Source organism: Hordeum vulgare, chromosome 5H, assembly GCF_904849725.1.
Source record: "Hordeum vulgare subsp. vulgare chromosome 5H, MorexV3_pseudomolecules_assembly, whole genome shotgun sequence".
Lineage (NCBI taxonomy): Eukaryota > Viridiplantae > Streptophyta > Magnoliopsida > Poales > Poaceae > Hordeum > Hordeum vulgare.
The window spans coordinates 287,184,287-287,192,343 of NC_058522.1; the positions used below are offsets into that span (position 1 = coordinate 287,184,287).

At 44.5% G+C, this 8,057-nt stretch overlaps 1 pseudogene; it reads right to left on the reverse strand.

Annotated features, from left to right (window-relative positions):
• Positions 1-6,702: 6,702 nt before the first annotated feature.
• LOC123396614 lies at positions 6,703-7,849 on the reverse strand (annotated as a pseudogene).
• Positions 7,850-8,057: the final 208 nt, after the last annotated feature.

Sequence of the window (8,057 nt, forward strand, 5' to 3'; positions counted from 1 at the left end):
TCACTGCTTGAAACTTAGAGGTGCTCTGCATTTATGTTTTGCGGTCTCAGAAAGGGCTAGCAAGATACCATGTCACCATATTATATCATGATTGTTTTCACAAATTGTTGGCATGTGAGATATCTTATTATTACTTGCTAGTTGGTTATGTATTGCCATGATTGAATATTATGCTTAATTGCTACCTTGGATATGATTACCTATGATTTATGCTCAAAACTTGAACACTAGCTAAGGGTGTGTATAACGACGAGAACAAAAGAGTTTGTAAAACTTTTCTTTACCACTTTCAGTTTATCAACTGAATTGCTTGAGGACAAGCAATGAGTTAAGCTTGAGAAATTGCTTGAGGACAAGCAATATCTACTTTTCCAAACACTTTTTCTCTAGTATTGACCACTAATTTGCATGATTTGAATGGAACCAACCCGGACTAACGCAGTTTTTAGCACAACTACCTTGGTGTTATTTTTGTCTAGAAATAAAAGTTCTCAGAATTGGATGAAAGTTTCATGGATTATTTCTGGGATTTATAAGGATTTATGGAGCAAAGACCTACCAGAAAAACGCTGCCAGGGGGGCACAAGCCAACATGGCACAACCCCCCAAGCCGCGCCCTGATGGCTTGTGGGGCCCACATGGCTCCTCCGACCATAATTCGAGTCCTATAAATTCACATCTTCCGAAACAAAATCAGAGAGAAGTTTTCATTGCATTTCATGAGACAAAGCCGCCGCCACCTCCTGTTCTTCCTCCGGAGGGCTGATCTAAAGTCCGTTTGGAGCTCCGCGGAGGGGGATTCATCGTTGTCTTCATCACCAACCCTTCTTCATCAGCACCACTATGATGCTCACTACCGGGAGTGAGTAATTCCTTTGTAGTCTTGCTACACGATGGTGGGATTGGATGAGATAGATCATGTAATTGATTTAAGTTTGATAGAGCTTGATCCCTTGTATCCACTATGTTCTTAGGTTGATGTTACTATGACTTTGCTATGCTTAATGCTCATCACTAGGGACCGAGTGCCATGATTCCAGATATGAACCTATTTTGTTTTCATGAACATAGGAGTGATTTGGATCATATATTGTAAGTTGTAGTTACCTACTACGTGTTTTGATCCACATACCCCAAGGCGATAATAATTGGGATTCTTTCGAGTGATTATTGTAGTTTGAGGAGTTCATGTATTCACTAAGTGTTAATGCTTTGTTCTGATTATCTATTAAAAGGAGGCCTTAATATCCCTAAGTTTCCAATAGGACCCCGCTGCCACGGGAGGGTAGGACAAAAGATGTCATGCAAGTTCTTATCGAAGCACATATGACTATATAGGGAATACATGCATACATTATATTGATGAATTGGAGCTAGTTCTGTGTTGCCCTAGTCTGTAACTCTTACATGATAAATGTCATCTAAATCATTATCTACTGCTGATCCACGTGCCTACACTTCACATATACTGAATCTTGCTAAGTTACTACTGTTGCTGCTGCTGGTGCACGTGTTACTCAATTCCTACAGCTACTACTGCTACCAAATTGTTGTTATCACTGTTACTGTTACCACTATCTTTTGTTGTGCTACTAAATCCTTGCCGTAGAGAGATATCCAAGGTGCGATTAAATTGACAACTCAACTGTTATGCCCAATAAATATTCTTTGGCTCCCCTTGTGCCGATTCAATAAATTAGGGTCAAATACTACCTATGAAGACTGTCGCGATCCCCTACACTTGTGGGTTATCAGCGAGGTAGACGAGTTCAGCGGTGGAGCCTTTTAAGAGATCGATGGCGGTTGAATGAGAGGCATTTCCGGTGGACCACTTAACTTATGACATGGCCCGAATGAAAAGTCGTCGATGTTGACGAGCTTGATGTCGTAGCCTGTTCTCTCGAGATACAGGAATACATGAGCCCGCATACTTGAAGCCTTCGAAATGGCAACACAGTTAACGTCCTCATCGGCTTCCGCGGCGAGGTGTTCCTCGAGGATCGAATGGTTGGCCTGAATGGCTCCCATCTTGCTAGCGTACGAGGAATAGGCCACGATAGACCTCCTTTTTCTCATACGCTCCTCAAGCTCCACGAGATGTGTGTTCAGGCTAATTAGGATGCAACTCTCTAGAGTACGAGATGAGGATCTGGGTGAAAGGGACACCATCGACCTCATCTAAAAACTCAGGGCGGGGACGGTGTATGCGGATCGGTGGGTAAACTGAAATTGTTTAGCTAGGAGGCAGGGGCAGACCGACTAAGGTTGGTGGTGGTGGGCGGCAGCGGCGAGCAAGAGTTCAAGCAGGGGAGGAAGGGAGGGGCTGGTGTTGTGTGGACTTGGGGGTGTTTGCAGATGTGCCGCTACTACTGAAAATTTTAGTACTAATGGTGTGGGTGGAGATGGTATTGGACAAGGGATGGCTATGGTTCAAATGCTTTGGCAGCTCAAATTTTACTATAGGTTCGATGGTGGACGAGGGAGGGTGGTAGTTACCGCTCCCACTAAAATTTTGGTAAAGGAATTGAAGCGGGGCAGGAGCAACCAAGATCGCACACGGTCCAAACATAATAAAGTGTGTACACTATAACAAAATGCCGTGAAACCTCGAATGTTTACATCGCTTAAGACAGGTAACTTTTTCTGAGATTTCTAAAGGCGGGTTCATCTCACACGGCTCATCTTCATTTTCAACGTAGATGTGAAATTAATCCTAAATTTCCACATGCCCACAAACATATGACGCAAACATTTGGCTAATTTTCACCACAAAATGTCTTATTTTCCAGCAGATTAGTTGATATTAGTTCATACGCTCACTAATTTACAAACAGTTCGTCAATTTACATGAAGATGCACTGCACAAAATATTCACTACGCCATGGATGCATGCAAATGTCGTGCCTCCACCATCTTCATGACCTTCCTCGACTCAAAAGGAATTTTCAGAGGAGCTCGTCAACTATATGAGCTCCAGTGGTGCCATGGTGGCGATCGGCAGGGCTACCATGACCGGAGCGACCACGACGCCTCTCAGCAGGTCTGTTGTTATCGATGAAGCTACCTTCATCGCGGCGGCTTTCCCCAGGGCAGCGACCGTCGTCGATGAAACCGTCGTGGCATACCCATGGGCCATCGGCATATAGATGGGCACCACTCTCACAACAGCTGCGTCCCTGGTCACCATGGACGATGTTGCCAGGGTTGCCGCCACAGCTACAAGGCATGCACTTACCTCCAACGAGGCTGAGAGGCATGCGATGGCCTCCTCCACCGCCTTATGGTCTTGCTCCCTTCTCTTTTTGCATGTTGCACTGGCATCTGAGTTCTTCCTCAGCCGCTTCCTTTTTGCACTCTCATGCCATTTCTGCAGCTTCACATCCCTAGCCGCGTTGCAGATGTCATCTGCAGTTGCGATACATTGTTCCACACTAACGCTGAGGCAGTGCTCATCCACGTGGCACAGGAACGCATCAAATCCCAATTAATGTACTAACACAACGATGACCATCTAAATCCGATGCTGAAAATCAGGAACGTCATTGTCTCCGTTGGCCGCGACACATGGAGTTTGACCGTTGACTGACATGGAGGCCAGCACGTGAGAATCATCTATCCCTTCATCGTCGGCCGCTCGAGCTGGCTGTTTGTCGTTGCCCGCCATGGCGGTCAACACATCATACACATCCCCATGGTTGACACCGGTTCAATTTAGTGTTTGCATGGTGATGGTGGCAAGCTATCCGTGGAAAAAATAATTGTTAGTTGCCGCCGACGGGATCTTTTATAGGTCGTTGTCGGGTTTGGAATTTTACTGTGCACATTAGCCCTTTGCAGTGGCTGAGGCTTGCGGCTACCTGGGCATCTCACACGGTTATAGTAGAAAACTCATGTTTGTTGGGGTACAATCACATACAGTTGTTTCATCAGTTTCATTTGCTATTTTAAATAGGGTAAAAACATAACCACGCCCGTGATACGTCTCCAGCGTATCGATAATTTATGAAGTATTCATGCCATATTCACCAATGTTTACAATATTTTTATATGGCTTTCACGTACTTTTTGTGATTTATTTAGAACTAACCCGGGCTAACGTTGTTTTCAGCAGAATTACCGTGGTGTTGTTTTTATGCACAAAATGAAAGTTCTCGGAATCGCCCGAAACTTTTTTACAATTTTTTCTGGAACATATGAATAATATTGGAGTGAAGAACTACCAAAGGGGAGCCACCTATGGGCCACAAGCCAACAGGTGTCGGCCACCCCCTGGCTGCGCCCTAATGGCTTGTGGGGCCCATGTGTCTTCGTTTGGCGTGATTCCAACACCAAAAAAATCCTATATATACAGAAGCCCTCAGAAATAAAGAGAGAATTTCCACTCCGCCGACGCAACTCTTTGTATCAAAGAAAAACCCATCTAGATCCTTTTCAGTACTCTATCAGAGAGGGGTAATCATCTCTAGTGGCCATCTTCATCATCCTGGCGAAGGCCATGACGAGGAGGGAGTGGTTAACCCTTGGGGTTGATGGTATGTACTACTAGCTATGTGTTTGATCTCTCTCTCTCTCTCTCTCTTTCTCTCTCTCTCTCTCTCTCTCTCGTGTTCTTGAGATGTCGCGATCTTGATGGATCACACACTTTGTTAATAGTCGATCATATGGTGTTTTCACCTTTCTACCTTTTTGTGATGAATTGAATCTTTCTCTTTGAGATCTCGTTATGTTGGATTGAGTATTTTGGTTTGATAACACTTGATATATGTCTTGCATGCAGATGCCCGTAGTGACATTGGGGTATTCAAGTGATTCACTTGATATACGTTGTGACGTCAACTTGCGGATATCGGTGACCTCGTGGATCTATGCATAGGGGTTGATTGCATGTTTTCATACTATATTCTCCGACAGAAATCTTAGGGTGCTCCTTGAAGTTCTTTGTGTTGGATTGAATATGATAGATCTGAAATTGTTTGATGCATGTCGCATAATTTACCAACTATTGCGGCAGGTTGCACTCGATCACCTATGGAGCCATCGGCCCCTTCGTGATCCGAGGGGGAGATCGCGTTGCACAAAGAGAAGAAACTATGAGGAAGCACAACAATGGGACTCGAGGCGTTTACCCAGGTTTGGGCCGCTGAGAAGCGTAAAACCCTACTCCTGCTTTGGTGGATTGATTTGGGGAAGACAAAGCTTGCACAATGTTCTGCCCCGACAAGAGTTGATGTCGACAGTGCTAGGTTGCCTTGGGCCTCCTTTTATAGCTTAAGGGGCGTCCACAGTGGCAAATAGACATGAATATATAGCCAACAGTGCTATCATATCTAACTGTTCCACTCAAGACAAAATGCCATAAATGTTGCCTTAGGTGGTGCGCGGGGCGTGTCCCCAACAAGCTTCTACCATCGCTTTAGGTAACTACTGCACCACAACTTGACACGCCCATAGACATGTGTCAAATGGGAATAATCTGTCTTCGAGCATGTCAACACATGCTCAGCGAGAGTCACTTAGCCATCTCGGAGCTCGACACCTCATCGATAAGTGACTGGTGTGGCGATGAGGTGGAGAAGTGGTAGATTGGCTCGCACTTGCCGGAGGGGTTACTTGCCGGGTCTTCTTGAGGATGCATGTGCCTTGGTCCCCGGCAGGTGTCAGGGGTTCTTGGTGTGTCTTGGGCACATCCTAGGCTTCCGTGTAGGTCCTGTCGACGTGTGGTCCCAGATACCAGCTTGGATCGTTGGTTGCTTTCCCCCGACATGCTCTGCTCGTAAGGGATGTAGCTCTGCTGCCCGTGCACAAGTCAGGGGGAATAAACACCCACGGATACTTGAGGTTACATTGGAGTATCTATGTGGAATTAGGGTTGATTGATATGTATCATGGGTGTTATTCTAGTACGAACTCTAGGGCTGTTTGTGACACTTATAGGAATAGCTCAAAAAATTGATAAAAAAGAATAACTTTGAGGTGGTTCTACTACCTACACTAATTTCATCTTAATGTTCTCCGCTAGATAATAACTTTAGAGTGATTCTTTGTTGCATGTTGAGGGATGATCATATGCTTCTACTATGTTAGCATTGTTGAGAGATTGGAGTAGTGAAAGTATGAACCCTAGGCCTTATTACCAAGCATTTATACAATGATTTGCTTGCTGTTCTACACTTTCTACCTTGTTGTTTTCATATTTTCATATTACAAAAACCTATATCTACTATCCATAGTACACTTGTATCACCATCTCTTCACCGAACTAGCACACCTAGACAATTTGCCATTGTAATTGGTGTGTAGGGGACATAAGAGAATTTTGTATTTGATTGCAGGGTCGTTTGAGAGAGACCATCTTGACCCTACACCTCCCACGGATTGATAAACCTTAGGTCATCTACTTGAGAGAAAATTGCCACTGTCCTACAAAACACTGCGCTTGGAGGCCCAACATAGTCTACAAGAATAAAGTTGTCTAGTGGACATCGATACCTCAGTTAGCATTGTTGAGAGATTGCACAAGTGAAAGTATGAACCCTAAGCCTTATTACCAAGTATTTATACTATGTTTTGCTCGCTGTTTTCACTTGCTAAATTGCTGTTTTTGTATTTTGATATTACAAAAAATTATATCTACTATCCATACTACAATGGTAACAGGTGTGACTTTTTCTAATTTATATCAAGGCACTTTTTTCTACCGCTTTATAATCTATACGATAATTTAGTTACGGTTGAAAGAAATGTTACTAGCTTCATCAATTTCCCTGATGATGTCAACTCATTCGGTTTTGCAGACAGTACATGATCAAAATTAGCAGGTGGCCAGTATTGTTCCTACATGACAAAAAAATTAAGTTAAGAACCAGTGAAATCTACATAACAAACTAGATTAGGTAGAACTCTGCCCAATGGAAAGAGATTTTGTAGCCACTGGTTATCATAAAATCATTTTTGCATGTCTGTGTTGTCACAAAATTTTCTACATCACTGACTGAATAATTGTAGAAGTTATATTAAGTGATCGGTGAAGTAAATGAGTAATTCTTTTTATTCAGGAATACTAGAAAATTTTGTATTTATAATAAAGGATCATATATCATTTCATTGTGATAAAGTACACGATAAACAGAAGAAGCATGAAAACCTCTATGTAATTAGCAACGGCTATTTTGTAGGACCCTATAGGTTCATTCAAGGTCTTCACGGCCTCCAGTATGATATTTTCAAGCCCGCAGGAACGACATCATAGAGGTACATTAAAGTAGTAAAAACCTTGCAAGTTGTTGTTCAAGATACTTGTAGAACAAAGGACATAAAACAAGCGTTGTAAACCGGCATATGAAACGGGACACCTACCTAGATAGTGATTTATTCCCCGTAGTAAACGTTACAATGGGCTTTATGATAGGCTTCACATCGACGACGTCATCATCGCCGTCAGAGGTGATGGCGGTGATCATCGTCGAGTGGATTTCCTGCTTCGGAGCAGACCTTGACTCCTTAGCCGTGGGTGTCGTCGTCGCCGTCGTCCGCACTTTGTCGCGAGAGCCCGACGCGTTCACGGTGACATTCATGTTCCTCCACTTGTCCTGCGATCGTGGTCGGCAAACACGCACCCGCACAGGCAAACAGCCATAAAAAATCCCTGCCTACGTACAGCGGCTAAAGCTGGCAGGGAATGGCGGCCGAGGAAATAAACCTTGAGGTCGACGTTGGAGCGGTAGCGCAGGATGTTGCCGAACTCGGGGTCGTTGAGTATGGTGCACCATTTCCCGGCCCCGTGCTTGCCTACCCCGTCCTTGAGCACCACCTCGTCCTCCGTCGTCCACTTCTACTTAGGAGCCCCCATATGATTCAGCCTTGCCCTAGGAGGCGGCTAGGGCTCCCCCTCCTCCTCCTTCGGTAACGACAACAGCGACAGCAGCAATCGCCAAGCGAATCGAAGGCGGATCTAGACCGGGAATCCCATGGGATCAGTTCGGGATCGAGTAATCAACCACTGGATCGACGCCTAGAAAGCTCGTACTCATATGTACCTTGGAGACGAAGGCTGAGGA